This window comes from Elephantulus edwardii, unplaced genomic scaffold (assembly GCF_000299155.1).
Source record: "Elephantulus edwardii isolate Elephantulus edwardi_28Jun2011 unplaced genomic scaffold, EleEdw1.0 scaffold00195, whole genome shotgun sequence".
In the NCBI taxonomy this organism is placed as follows: domain Eukaryota; kingdom Metazoa; phylum Chordata; class Mammalia; order Macroscelidea; family Macroscelididae; genus Elephantulus; species Elephantulus edwardii.
The window spans coordinates 2,728,831-2,742,478 of NW_006399945.1; the positions used below are offsets into that span (position 1 = coordinate 2,728,831).

At 44.8% G+C, this 13,648-nt stretch overlaps 1 pseudogene; it reads right to left on the minus strand.

Moving 5' to 3' along the window:
- Window positions 1-323: 323 nt before the first annotated feature.
- Window positions 324-7,618, minus strand: LOC102877455 (annotated as a pseudogene).
- Between the last annotated feature and the right edge of the window lie 6,030 nt (window positions 7,619-13,648).

Genomic DNA, 13,648 nt, shown 5'->3' on the forward strand with positions numbered 1-13,648 from the left:
GATATTAGTGATATTGTTCAATAATTTCCACACTCTGTTGGATCATCTATTTTTAGAATGGGAATAAATATGGATCTCTTCCAGTCAGTTGGCCAAGTAGTTGTCCTCCAGATTTCTTAGCACAACCTGATGAGGGTGTCCAGACCAGCATCTGTTTGTTGAAATATGTCAGTTGGTATTTCATCAATTTCTAGGGCTTTGTTTTTTTTTCCCCAATTCCTTCAGAGCAGCTTGAACTTCCTCCTTCAGCATTGCTGGCTCTTGTTCATGTGTTGTTTAATGAAATTCTTCTGTGTCAGCTTAATTTGTTTTGGTAGAGTGACTCAATGATCTTCCCACGAGGCATGCTCAGCCATCTCCTTCTCAGTGGGCTCTGCAATGATGGGCCACATTTCTCAATGTCTAGAGAGGGATCAATCATAAAGAGTATTTTGTCTTTATCAGAAAGGATGTGCATAATGAAAGACCAACCGGTGTCACTAAGTGCAATTGTGATGAACAAAGTGCCTCTTTCAGAAGATGAGTGATACAGTACACAACCTTCAATTGGAAAACCCTGGTAGACAGTGCAGTGATGGCATAGAACACCAAGGAAAGAGACTTGGTGAAAGCAAAGGCAGCCATCAACCAGTGAATCTGAAAGACATTGTTCTGTTGTTTTCAAAGGATGTGAATCCAGATGGTCCCAGAAAGGAAGAAGAGAAGAGTTGTTAAATATATAATTTGGGGAGATACATTTCTCCTGCTGAGGGGTAACTGTCAAGATTCTTGTCTGTAATCTCAATATCAAGACCGAGTGAAACTGTCACTACATCGCTTTTCATTTCCAAGGCATTTACGAAAGTGAAGACAGTAGAGACCTTCTGGGTCTCATTGATGCCGATGTTAAAAGAAAAATGTTAGCCTTTTCTCTGAGTGGTAGAAAACAAAGTTGTTAAACTCATATGTCTTAGAGTCAGATGAACATGGATTTGAATAGATGCCTTACAAAAGTGACTTAACCTCTCTACATCTCAGTTTCCTTATCAGAAATGAAACTGTTCCATCATTATGGATGCAAAAGCATTTCTCTCCCATTGCCTTTGAACTCACTGTACTTACTGTAGACTTTCCATTGCTTTGCTTGACCTGAGTTTGATTTCTTGCTGAAACAGGGTGACCACCTCCTGGTGCTGACCTTTTTCGGCCTTGCTAAAGATGATTTTTGGTAATTGTATACCAGTAGAGACTTGTTCTTACTTCCCTTGTGCTGGTGTTTTAAGATTAGAAAGGTAACAGAAACAGATTGTTTGGGGATTTTTTTTTTTTTGTTTTTGCTTTTTTTATTTTTTTCGCCCTCCCCAGAAACAGATTGTTTTTTAAAAACACAGTAATTGACATCTTCATCAAGATAAAAATCCATCTGTTTGCCACTAACTGTTAATTGGCGGATTCTACCCCCCCAACCCTCCCCAGGCCACTTCTTGAATGTTCTGCTTGTACCAATGTATTCAAGTTCCTATAGTCTCAGAAGAAAAGTTCATGCACTCAATCAAGATGTATAAAACGTCAAACTTGGTGAAGAGATCCACTAAGAGGAAAAAAATTGTTTCCTAGAGTAAATTTTGGTGATTAAGGAGGTTAGAAGTCCAAATGTAGGGTCTAAAAATAGCCAGCTCAAGGGAAAGGGCTGCTTTCTGTTGGTGGTGGGAAGTCCTTGTTTCCTATAGCATCTCTAGGCTCGGCGTTCCCAGGAGACCTTCATGTATCTGGCCTTGCCCAGTGTCAATCCATTTCATCATGCAGGAACCCAGGTCCAAAAAAAGACACACTCCATGCCTGGTAATTATTTCTTTCAGTCCCCTCCCCTAAAGACTTTTAAGGAGGGAGAGAAGTGATCAGGTTTGAGACATCCGGGACTGGTGGTGATGTGTGGAGGTTGCGCTGGAGCAAGGGGGAAATCTGACTGGGAGGTCTTTGCCACAGCTGAGGTGAGACCTAGAGTGCCTGGCAGGAGAACTCGAAGCACTGGCGGGCAATGGGGAGAGAAGAGTGAGCAGGTTAGAAAGCTATTTCAGAGGCTGAGTCAATAGTCTTTTTCTTCACTACACAGCCCTGCCACTGGGTTTGGCGATCAGTGGTTTAAAAGCGCAGGGATGTCTATGCACACAGATGGACCTGCAGTCACTGTGCAAACACAGGGAGACTGAGGCTCCCTGCTGGTTCAGAAGCTACTGGAAATAAACTGAAGTGCAATAAAAGTGAGCTCACTGGATGGAGTAATACCAGGAAAATGTTTAGGGCAAAAATGGTGTGGAGGAGATGTTTGATTCCCTCTAAGTTCAGGAAAGCAAGAGAGAATCACCATCAACATCAGCCCAAGGCTGAATCTTAAGGCTCTTCTGTCCAATCTTTTCATTGAGTCTGGCATCAGCTGTCTCTCCCACATTGTCAGTTCTGCTTTGTTACAGTGGTGCTATACAGTATTTGTCCTTTTGTGACCGAGATGTCTCACTCAGAATAATGTCCTCCAGGATCGCCGTGTTGGAACATATTTTTAAAGTTCCTTCTTTTTCAGTGCTATGTAGTATTCCACTGTGTGAATATACCATAGTCTTTCTAGCCATTCATTTGTTGATGGGACTGCTGCAGGTGCTTGGCTGCTGCTTCTTACCGTCTTGGGTTGTCTCTGGTGTTACATCTCTGTCTTGTGAGTCTAGGGGGTGCTCAGAATCAGGATCTTGGATTTAAAAGGCCTGCTCTGCTGTTAGCTTTTTTCCTTAGTTAAGGGTATGACTTTGGAAAGGAAATGGCTAAGAACATACAGAGAAAAAAAAGAGTGGATTAAAAGAGGGCCCAGAGGAACAGACAGAGGTAGGAGGAGAACAAGCAGAGAATGGATTCTCAGAAACAAGGCAAATTGGAAACCAGGTCAAATGCTCCAAAGACTTTGAGACCTTAGTGTGTTGGTAGGTTCTGTGGTGTGGTAACAGAGTTCAGGCTGCAACAGTGTGAGGAGAGAGGGAAGAGGAGAAAGGAGGAAGTTTTAACTTTCTTTTTGGCAGCCTGACTATAGAGGGAATAAAAGAGTCATTGAATAGTTAGGACATGTGAAGAGTGTACAGGCTGAAAGGAGGAGGTGACTGCAATATGGTGGAGCTATGGGGAGAGAACCTGAGTGTCCTACATCTTTCTTACCAACACACCTCAAGTGCAGCTACAGCCTATTCACAGTGATGGTACCTTTGTTGTTACTATGCAGAATATATTTCAGAGAAGTTTCTAGGCTAAGATAAGCTAGAATGAAAGGCCTGGTGGTCTACTTCCAAAAGTCGGCTGAGTCACAAAAGCCCTATGGGTTAAATGGATTTCACTGCACTTATATTGTACTCATGTGATCACCGTAAGTCGAGAGCCAGCTCCATGGCAGTTAAAAACAACAATATGGTTAGAGAAGAGATAATTGACGAGTTTCTCAAGGAATTGAGAGAGGATGGACTTCAAGAAATAACCTGAAAGAAAAAGACTGTTAAGAGGGTAGGACTAGAGACAGGTGAATGCTGGGGTTGGACAAGAAGTAGAGGAAATTCAACCTGGTGGCCTCTAGTTCTTCTATAAAGTAGAACATGGTGCCATCTGCTGAGAATGATGAAGAAGAGCAGAGGGGCAGAAACTGGGATTTAAAACAGCAGCTTAGAGCATAACAGATGGGTTAAACAAAGGAATCGTGGCACTGAGCTAAGGTTCAGTAAATAAATTTTATTCCAGCACTTTTTTTATAATTCAAACATAAAATGTCTCCCTATTTTTTTTGCTGTTTTTCCTAAACACCTTTTTATGCTCTTTTATCTCTTCAAATTCCATTCTGGCAAGTGCAATTATTAAAATAATGTACTGCCTTCATTTGTAAACCTTGAACAGGAAATTAGGTGTTCTTGAGCTCAATTTTCACCTTTGCTATGACTCTTGACATTATTTTGGACAAGCTTAGGGGAGAAATGAAAGCTCTTCTCAAATATTTAAAGGCATATCATGCAGAAGAAGGGCTTGAATAATTTCTGGGCCTAAGCAGCAGGCAGAGCAGGGGCTGGTGTCCATGCATTTCAAGGAGATGGTTTTGGACACCACATAGAGCAGAGAATAGGATGTTTGGGGAGTGATATGTCTTGGGTATGTGAGAGTGAGTAAAGACATCCTTGCATTGGTTGGGAAACCAAAAGGCAATTCTTTCTGATTCTGAAATCCTCTAATTTCCCACTTGCCTTCCTTTTCTACAATTCACATTCAAACTTCGTGAAAGACTTTTCTGGCTTTAAAGTGTGGCACAGAGCTGGGTGGTTGGAACTCACAGGTGAGGAGGACACAGCTCCTGGTACACATTTGCCAGCTTCTTTTTTTTGTAAGAAGGATTAAGAACACAGGTATAGACCAGGAGAGATCATTAAGGCTTAACATCAAATTAGGATGTGAGGTCTAGCACAGCAGTAAAAGCACAGAAGCTAAAGACTCAGTTGCCAGGAACTGTCGAGTCAGAATCAAGGCATTGCTGACCCTTCAAGCAGGTTTTCAGAGGCTGAAAATCACACTGGTGGATTGCTCTTCCTTCTCCGACAGAGTAGCTGGTGTATTGGAACCATGTGTCTTTGTGTTGATAGCTCAACTCCTTACCTAGGCCCTATTGTTGTTGTTGTTATGTGCCATCGAGTCACTTGAGACTCATAGCGACCCTATGTACAACATCCCTGAACTCTGCTCTGTCCGTGCCAATCACACCGTCTCTGACACACCCATCCCGATTACCCCAGTCACTGAATCAATCTACCTCATAGGGGGCCTTCCCCTTTTGCGCTGTCCCTCCACCCTACCAAGCATGATGCCCCCTCCAAGGACCTATCCCTCCTTGCAAGATGCCCAAAGTATGTTAGACGGAGCCTTAGAATCCTTGCCTCCAAGGAACAGCCTGGTTTGACCCTTTCCAGGATGAATCTGTTTGTTTTCTTAGCAGTCCATGGTACCCTCAATACTCTTCTCCAGCACCACAGCTCAAAGGCATCAATTCTCCTTCTATCCTCCTTAGTCATTGTCCAACTCTCTGATGCATAACAAGTGATTGCAAAGACCATGGCCTGTATCAGACGCACCTTAGTCTCCAGAGAGACACCATTGCTCTTCAGTACATTGGAGAGGTCCCTAACAGCAGACTTTCCCATGGCAATACATCTTCTAATTTCTAGGCCCCTAGAGCCCCCTAAAGATTGAGTGCTTATGTTGAAATTCTAAGTCTTGTCATTTTTAGCAGTGATCCTGAACAAGTTATGCAAGCTCTCTATTTCTCAGTTTCCTCCTATGGAAAATAGTGGTGCCAATGGCACCTACCTCACTTTGTTTTTGTAGGTGCCGTTGAATCAATTCCTGACTTATAGTGATCCCATGTGACAGATTAGAACTGCCCCACAGGGTTTTCTAACCAGGTTGGACTCTCCATAGGGGGCGTTTTGGTGCCCTAGAGGTGAGAAGCTGCACTGCAATCCCAAAGGCACGTGGCTCAAATCCACAGGAGAAGCATGGGTGATCTCCAATTTAATGCCTCTGGAAACCCACTTGAGGGTCAGTTATGAACCAATGTTCTGATTCAACAGCACACAACCACAATGACAACAATACTCTTTACAGCAGTAGATTAGTAGGCATTTCCAGTTAGGAGTAGGTCTAGGTCCCCAACCTTCTGGTTAACAGCTGCCAGGGATCCTGATAGAGTCATGACTAGGGTTAAATGTGCTTGGAAGGATGTCTGGTAGACTCAATACATTTTAGCTATTTATATTATTTAGTGTAGGCAGCACTTTTATCTTGGGAAGCCTTATTAATTATTAATACTATTTCTTTTCAAAACACAAATAAGTCTAGTTGCATAAACTCTTCCTAACAGAATGGGGTTGCTGAAGTCTGAGGAATACAAGCAAGGAGATAAAAACGAATTCTTCAATAGCTGAGTAAAAAGGTTCTATTAAAACAGAGCCCATTTGAATAATAGTGGTCTCTGTGGACAAACGAAGAAGGGCGTCCACTGATGGCCTTGTTCTCAGATTTAAACAGCCTTTCCACCGCCATGTTCCTGGAGGCCCGAGGGGACAGTCCATCTCCACCAGGGAGTCAGCACAAGGCATTATGGGTCCGTGCAGGGCTGTGAGGCTCTTTTGCTCTTGTTGTTGTTAGGTGTTTTTTAAGTCAGTCTGACTCATAACAACCCTATTTACAATAGAATGAAACTCTGCTGGCCCAGCGCTGCCAACCTCACAATCGTTGGATTGTTTGAGCACGTTATTACAGCCACTGTGTTAATTTATCTCATTGAAGATCTTCCTTTTTGCTGGCCCTGTACTTTTCCAAGTACAATGTGCATCTCCAGGGACTGAGCTTCGCTGAGAACAGGTTCCAAATCTTAGTCTATTAGAGGTGCCAAAGCAAAATACCACAGAGAGGTTGCCTTTAAAGAATAAAACCTTTATAGCCTCACAGTTCTGAAGCTGGGAGTCCAAATCCGAGCCTTGGCCACGTCCGTTCCTTCTGAGGACTCTGAGGGAGAGGGACTACTCCACGTCTCTTTCTCAGGTTCTGGTGGCTGCCAACAGTGCTCAGAATTTCTTTGCTACTCCTGATAGATGTGTCTTCAAGTGCTGTCTTTTCTTCTTTGTAACTCGGTTCTCTGCTTTTATAAGACACACAACTCAAAAAGGGACTTGTTGAACTGATAACATCTGCAAAAGAAAGTCCTCCTTCCCCAGACAAGATCATCTTTATGGATACAGGGACCAGGATATCAGTACACCTTTTGTGAGGGACACTGTTTATTTCATAACAGGGTCCTAAGAAATGGTAAGAGCTTGGGCAAGGCCAGACACCCTGTTAAGGGCTGTGACTGGCATGGCTCTAGTGACAGAGGAGTTTTTACTGGTCACCACAGAGGGCAGTCTCTTCAACCTTGATGCTGTGTGAGTTTTGCTCCTACAACTTCAGAGGAGTGGATTAAGTCTTTGGTTGTCTGCCAGGGACATTGTCTGATGGTCTAGTTCTGCTTATGTCTGTAATCCTACATATCAGGAGAACCAGTGAAGTCACTGGCAAGACTAATGTTTTCTAGTCACTCGATGGTTTCTTAAAGTCAGGCTTTGAGTTAGGCATTCACACTGGAAGTTTGACCATAGAGAAGTCACTTAAGCACAGTCAGCATCATACTCATCAGGTAATTGTTGTTGTTAAGTGTCGTCAAGTTGTAGATGACTCATAGTGACGCTGTGAATGAAAGACTTGAGCCCTCTTACATAACTATCATCATCTCTCTAAGTTCATAGATTTTTCCAGAGGCAAGCTATGTCAGAAGTGGATGTCACTCTGCTTCCAAGCTGTTTTTATCTGGAAGCTCCAACAAACACCATGGGAAATGATATCTTTTAATTATGAAGATATGAAATGACAGGCAAATGGTTGACAATGCCCAAAGCATAGTAAACTTTTGGTGTCATCATTGGCTGCTATCTGTTCAGCCATTGTCTCCAGATGACCCTGTGCACCAGGAACTTCCTCTACCTGGTCCTATATCGTTCCCGTGATGGGTGAAGAGCAGACAGTTGTGGTCCATATGGGCTTTTTTTTTGTGGATCACCAGACATTTTTTCTTCATCCATCTTTTCTGGACACTCTAATGAAACTTATCCAGCAACATAGCAACATGTAAGCCTCTGGTGACAACAACAGATGGTACCTACACTCCAGATACATTACTTTAGAATGGACCTGACTTCACAGGCTTCTCTCAAGTCCAGCTAATGCATGCCAAGTTGGAGATTATAGGGGCTACAAGACTGGCAAAACCAAATTGATGAAATAAGAAAAAAACAAATCTAAGGAAGACTAACATACTCTGGACATGTTGTGAGGAGAGACTGGTCCTTGGAAAAGGACATCATGCTTGGGAGGCTGGAGGGACAGCGCAGGAGGGGAAGGCCCTCTATGAGGTGGATTGATTCAGTGACTGGGATAACCGGGATGGGTGTGTCAGAGACAGTGCAATTGGCACAGGACAGAGCAGAGTTTAGGGCTGTTGTACACAGGGTCGCTATGAGTCACAAGCGACTCGACGGCACATAACAACAACAACAATAAGAAGGAAGACTAAATGGACTGGTGGTCTACTCCATCAGGAGAGGCACTGCTAGCCCAAAGGTTTGAAACCACCAGCAGTTCCAAAGGAAAAAAATGAACAATCTTCTCCCCTGTAATTTACAGTCTCTGCAACTCCATGAAGGGTCAGCTGTGAGCTGGTTCTGGCTTAATGAAAATGAGTAAGAAGGAAAATGAAGGGTCAGTGGAGAACTCTGCCTTCCATGAGAGACCCAAGTTCACGTCCACTCTCTCCACTGATCCTTCTGACTACCATCTGAAGAATGTATTAGCAGTATCTTTATTTATAAATTAAACAAATTTAGGTCCACAGATTGTTTTGTTATGTGCTGTTGAGTCACCTGCAACTCTAAGTGGCAACAGCTCTGAAATCTCCCCTATTCTGAGCCAGTCTCACTGACTCTGACATACCTAATCCCTTTACTCCAGTTACTGTGTCAGTCGAGCTCATCTGGGATCTTCCTCTCTTGCTCTGTCACTTTATCTTTCCGAGCGTGGTGTCTTCAAGGACTGGTGCCTCCTGGCCATGTCTCCAAACTATGTGAGACGGAGTTTCAAAATCCTTGGCTCCAAGGAGAAACTTGATTTCACCCTCTCCAAGACAGACTTTTATTGGAGGTCCATGATATGTTCAAAACTTCTCCAGCACCACGACTCAAAGGCATCGATTCTTCTTCTGTCATCCATTGTCCAGTTCTCTGATAGTGATTTAATATAGTACAGTGATTAAGAGTATGAACTCTGGAATCAGATTTCCAGTTTTCAAATTGTACTAGGTTTGTGACAAGTTATTGAAGCTTTTTGTGCTGCAGTTTTCCCATCTGAAAAATGGTGATACTGTCTGGCACAATAGAAGAATTGAATAAGTGTAAATTATTTCCACTATTATTTTTTCTTAAGTCTGTATTGTTGTTAGGTACTGTTGAATGAAGTAAGATTCATAGCAGTCCTATGAACAAAAGATCTGAATCCTGTTCTATCCTGTGCCTTCCTCACAATTCCTGACATAAAATAGCCCATTGCCACAGTCACTGTGTCAATCCACCTTGTTGAGGGTCTTCATCTCCTTTGTCGACCCTCCACCCTTCCCAACATCATGTCCTTCTCCAAGGAATAGCCCCTCCTAGCAACATGCCCAAAGTCTGTGAGGTGAAGCTTCATCATTCTTGCCTCCAAAGAGCACTCCAGCCTGCACTCTCTCCAAGACATATTGGTTTGTTCTCCTGGCCGTCCATGGAATGTTCAGTGGTCTTTTCCAGCACCATAGCTCAAAGCTCAATTCTCTTCCTGTCATCTTTATTCATTGTCCAAGTCTCAGATGCATAGCAAGTTATCAGAAAGACTATGGCCTGAATCAGACAGACCTTAGTCTTCAAATTGGCATCACTACTCCTCAATAATTTGGAAAGCTATACTTTTTAAAAAACACTTGCTTATTGAGCTCCTAATATGTGTAAGCCACTGTGGAAGGTGGTGAAAGTGCAATTGAGAGCAAAACCAGCTCATAAAGTCTAGTGGGAAGTATTTATGTCAGTCAGAAATAAAATTATGCATATTATAAGTGTTAGAGGTAATTCGTGGTTGCTGAGTTGCTAAACATTGTGACACTGATGTGTCAAATGTGATAATGGTCACCCATGGGGGACAGTGTTTGGTGGATCTCCCAGATTAAAACAAGCTTGGAAGCAGGAGTGGCATCCACTTCTGAAATAGCTTGCCTCCGGAAACTCTATGAACTTGGAGAAACGATGAAAGTCATACTAGTGTTCAGGTGTTTTGTTCATAAGGTCGCTATGAGTCGTTTATGACTTGATGGCACTTAACAACAAAAGCAGCAGCAGCAACTTTGTAGGTGTTATGAAGAGGCTATTTATGAAGCTGGAATCTTTGGGTGGTGCAAATGGTGTAAATGACTAAGTGCTTTGCCTGAAACTGAAAGGTTGGAGGTTGAGCCCACCTGCAGATCCCTCAGAAAAAAGGCCTGCTGATCTGTTTCTGAAAGGTCACATATCTCATCTCAGAAACAACTCATAGCTGACCCTCCAGTAGGTTTTCAGAGGCAGTAAATGGCGTGGAGAAGATTGCTTATCTTTCTCTTGCAAAGCAGCTGGTGGATTCAAACCACCTGCCTTTGGGTTAGCAGTGCAGCTCCTTGCCTCTGGGCCTCCTCACTCTGACACACATAGCATCACCACTGAATTGGTAACAGTCAGTGTGGAAATGAGAAGGAGATCCACAGAGGAAGTGAAGACCATTCGAGGTCTGATAAGTGAGTGTGAGTCAGCAGCCCTTTTGATGGACTGGGGACTGGGTGGAGGTGATGCAGTATCATGGTCTGAATTAGGAACACAGAAGTCTAGGAAGGAAGACAGCAAGAGAAAAGCCCCGAGGAAGGATAGCATGTCACATTCAAAGGCCCTGGGGCTGAAGCACAGGTTCCAGGGAGAACCTGGGAAGATGAGTCAGTGTTGATGAAGGGCTTGATCATTAAAGATCTCATAGCTTGCTCACTGTCACTGAGTTGGAACCAACCCCTGGTGACCCTCCACTGGGTTTTGCGTCTGTAGATCACATGGGAGGAGACTGCCTATCTTTCTGTCAAGGAGTAGTTAGTGGATTTGAACTGCCAGAGAGTTGTAGCCTTTGCTTAGCAGTGCAGCTCCCTATGGACTACGCCACCAGAACTCTCTAAGGACCTCTCTGTTGTTGTGCACCATCAGACTGACACATAGCAGGCCAACTAGTGGGTTTTCAGAGGTAAGAAATCACATGGGAGGAGACTGCCCCTCTTTCCCCATAGAGCAACAGGTGGGCTGGAAGCACAATCTCATAGGCTGTATAAAAGATTCTGATCTTCATTCTAGGTACAAAATGAAGGATTCTAACTTAGAAAGTAATCAACAATCAGCTCTGTGTTTTAAAAACATTCTCGTGACTGCAGCTAATGCAGTGGAGATTGGTAGGTGATGAAAAGGGACGCAGGAACGGCTAATAGGAGGTTGTGGGGCACAGGACACATGGACCTGGTGTTCCAAGTAGAGGCCTAAGCTGGAGATGGAAAAATAAGTGTAATTTACTGGAAGGCTGGTTAGAGACAAAGTCATTAATGATGGAGCCTGAGAATCTTGAGCTGTTTCAATATAGTAGCTATGTGAATATCAAGCAATTAAAACATAATTAGTTTGAACTTAGATGGGTTATGATCATAAAATATGCACTGACTTGTTTTTTAAACTTTTTATTGTGGTTTGAGTGAAAGTTTAAAAAGTAAATTGATTTTTCATTCAATAATTCATACAAATTTTGTTTCTTGACATTGATTACAAATCCCATGATGTAACTATACTCATCCCCTTTCCACCCTGTTTGTACCAATCACTTCCTGTCTTTTTAACTTTATCCCTAGGTGTCTGATGCCCTTTTGATCTTGTATAGTTACTTTATACAATGACTTTGAATGACAATAAAAGAGTGTAAAAGATATCAGCAGTATCAATATAAAATACATGTACACTGATATTTTTCATACATCAGTGAAATGGATCTTACAAGTTTCTTTCCTTTTTAAATTAAAAACCACAACCCTCTTAATTGGAAAATTTAAATTACCAATGTGATTTATATGTGTGGCTCCATACTCCTTAAAGTGGTCAGAGCTGATCTAGAGTGAGAAAAGCTCCCACCCCCCAACCTACCACTCTGTTCAAAGTAAGGTTTCTGCAAAAAGAAAAACAACAAGAAAACCCATTGCCCTCAACTTAATTGTGACTCATAGTGAACCTATAAGGACCGAGGACCAGCGCATACAAGGCTGTAATCTTCACAGCTGACTGACATATTTTTCTCCAGAAGAGTACCAACTTTTCAGTTACTAGCCAATTGTTAATCACTTACGCTTTCAGAGCTCGTTAAAGCTTTCAGCCAATACTTTAATTAGTGGCAAACATCTAGTTGGAAAAGACTGAGCAAGCAGTGGACATGGAGAGGGACGTAGAGGGAAAGCACGAAGGCTGTGGGGTTCCCAGGCAGGGCAAATATTAAATATGCGTGGTTGCTAAGTGAGTCCTCCAAATGGCGTTTTGGAAGACAAGGCCTGACGACCTGCTTCCGAGAAACCAGCCATGAGAATCCTATGGAACTCAGTAGTGCTGACACACAAGTCTCCTTGAGTCAGCGCTGACTCCATAGGCAACTGGTATGGAGGCTGTAGAGGTGGTGGGTGAGAGGTATCAGAGATGAGATTCAGCAACTCCTCCACTTTGCACAGTATCCGGGAGGGAGCCTAGCCCAGAGACCTTGAAAGTGGCTTTCCTATAGCAGAGATGGGTCCTTTCTAGGTCCTTGTCTGGGGCTGGTGGACTGTCTGTGTCAGACCTTCACCTTAAGGAGGGCTCACTTGTGGTGGGGGTTGAATGGAGACAACACATTTTATAATTACTTCTATTCTTATTGTTTATCACGAATGCCTCTTTAGCTCTAAACGGAGGAAGAGCCCTGAATACAGGATGGGAAGGAGTGAGGTGTGAGCTGTAGCAGATTGAGGGTTCCCAAGACGGCCTTTCTCCTGTCACGCGGGAAGGAGTCGGGGTCAGACGGGTTTCAGGCCCTTTGACCCGGACAGCCAGGTGTGTGAAGCCTTACAGCTGAACACGGCTGCAGGCAGCGTTGTGGAGCAAGGGGGTGTGTGAGAGCGTCGAGAATGGGGGTGGGTGGTTCCTGGTAGAAAGACCTAGTTCTACTCGCGTCAAGAGTGAGCTAAAAGGGAAACTGCTAACTTGATCTTGGACACGTTTTCTGTCTATAATTGGTAAATATGCAAATGAAAAGGCCCACATGGTCTGAAGGGGGCAAATCAAGCTCTCAGCCAGAGATGGGGGTTGGGGGAAAGCAGTCTTCCCCATGGGAGCCTCGGATCCGCGTGCGCCCCTCCGAGGGTGCCCTTGGCGGGACGGCGGCGGAGGCTTCATATTTGCGCTTAACCGGCTCCTCGGCCCGGCTCCCAGCCCTGCCCGCCACCCTCGCCCCCACCCCGAGCGCGAGGGCCGAGCCTCCGCGCTCCGGGATGCCTGGGCTCCCGCCGCCCGGCGCGCTGGTCCACCCGGGCGACTCCGCGCGCTGCCCGCCGCCCTCCGCAGCGTTCCCTCGCCGCCCCGCTCAGCAAGCCCGTTTGCAGCCGGGGCCGTCGCGACTCCCCGGTAGCTCCGGGTAGCAGCAGTCCGCTTTGTTCCCTGCGGCCCGACGGCGAAGGGGGCACCGTGCATCTGGCGGCGGCGGCGGCGGCGGCACTGCAGTGGTGGAAGCCCGGCCCGGCCGCAGCCAGGCGCTCGCAATGCAGCATCGCGGGCGGCGAGCGCACCGTGGCTGGTCCCAGCAGCGGGGCCCCGGGGCTGCGAGCTTCCCCCGCGCCCTCCTGCGTTAACTGCTGGAGTCCGCCCTCTCCGCGGCCCGCTCGCCGCTCGCCGCAGTACGAGCCTCCCCGCCCCCGCCC